This window comes from Halyomorpha halys, unplaced genomic scaffold, assembly GCF_000696795.3.
Source record: "Halyomorpha halys isolate HHAL.00 unplaced genomic scaffold, Hhal_1.1 Scaffold1584.1, whole genome shotgun sequence".
NCBI lineage: Eukaryota > Metazoa > Arthropoda > Insecta > Hemiptera > Pentatomidae > Halyomorpha > Halyomorpha halys.
The window spans coordinates 88,386-88,812 of NW_027115570.1; positions in this window are offsets into that span (position 1 = coordinate 88,386).

Below are 427 nucleotides of genomic sequence, written 5' to 3' on the forward strand. Positions count from 1 at the left end.
AAAAACGACAGGACTTTTTGAATGCCCTGGTACTATCTCAAATAAAAACCAATGCATAATACAAAAATAGGAATGTGTATACATAATAAACATAAAAGTCCTTTCTTTTCCTGAAGGGTATTTTGAGGTAGGTTGAGGGATGAAGCTTTGACTTACGAAATGAACTACTTTATTAAAAAATTTATTATAATAGTGAACATAAACAATTTCATTCAATGCAAACCCTAATTGAACTCTCTATGCTCAAAACATCACAAGATCCATTTTTAAAAACAAATATTGTATTTAAAATATTAAAAAATCAACAAAAATTAATAAGTTCATAGTATCAACTTGAGCCCTAGCCTCTTGGCGTTCAATATTTGATGAAATAATGATTTACGGTAACATTCTTTTTTCAAATATAAAGACATTTTCATTTTGACAC